The following is a 623-nucleotide window of genomic DNA, read 5'->3' on the forward strand; positions in this document are numbered from 1 at the left end:
CCGACCATGGAGCACTGTCCAGCGAGAAATCTCTCCACAAAACTTTGAAAATCACTTTTAACACATTCGATCATTCACAGCACCTTCTCCATACACTGCACAAATCTTTTATTTTGCATTTCAGTTGCATTTTTGTTTTTACCTTTATTGAAATAATAAAGCATAATATGGTGAAAATGTTGTGTGCTTTCTTCCATCTTCAATATTAAAATGACTACCCAGAAGTTCACCAGTTTTGGTAAGATTTTTTTTTCCCATGTGGCCAAGGCATGAACCAGGCATGGGCACAGACCAAAAGCCAACCTGGGATAAACAGGGAGTTACTTTGTCCCTGGCTGATATGAGACAAGCATGGTTAGTTTTTTTTTTTTTTTTAATGCACGGTAATATGACAGGTGTCATAGTACAATCCAACAAAATTGTTTTGAAATGAAGTTAAAGACAACTCAGTGCTACTAGAGCTGTCTTACGGAAAAAAAAATACAGACTTTTGGTACAACCCAATATTATAAATGCAGGGAAGGAAAAGTACACAATACTTTTAATAGCTTAGAACAAGAGGACTAGAGCTAATCTGCAAAGTTAGTTAGGGACAGCTTCCTTCCTGAAGTGACTTTGGAGCT

General features: G+C 36.9%; 1 pseudogene; it reads right to left on the reverse strand.

Annotated features, from left to right (window-relative positions):
- Positions 1-254: 254 nt before the first annotated feature.
- Positions 255-348, reverse strand: LOC119056699 (uncharacterized; annotated as a pseudogene).
- Positions 349-623: the final 275 nt, after the last annotated feature.

The sequence above is a fragment of the Artibeus jamaicensis genome, unplaced genomic scaffold (assembly GCF_021234435.1).
Source record: "Artibeus jamaicensis isolate MK-2021 breed Jamaican fruit bat unplaced genomic scaffold, CSHL_Jam_final contig_426, whole genome shotgun sequence".
NCBI lineage: Eukaryota > Metazoa > Chordata > Mammalia > Chiroptera > Phyllostomidae > Artibeus > Artibeus jamaicensis.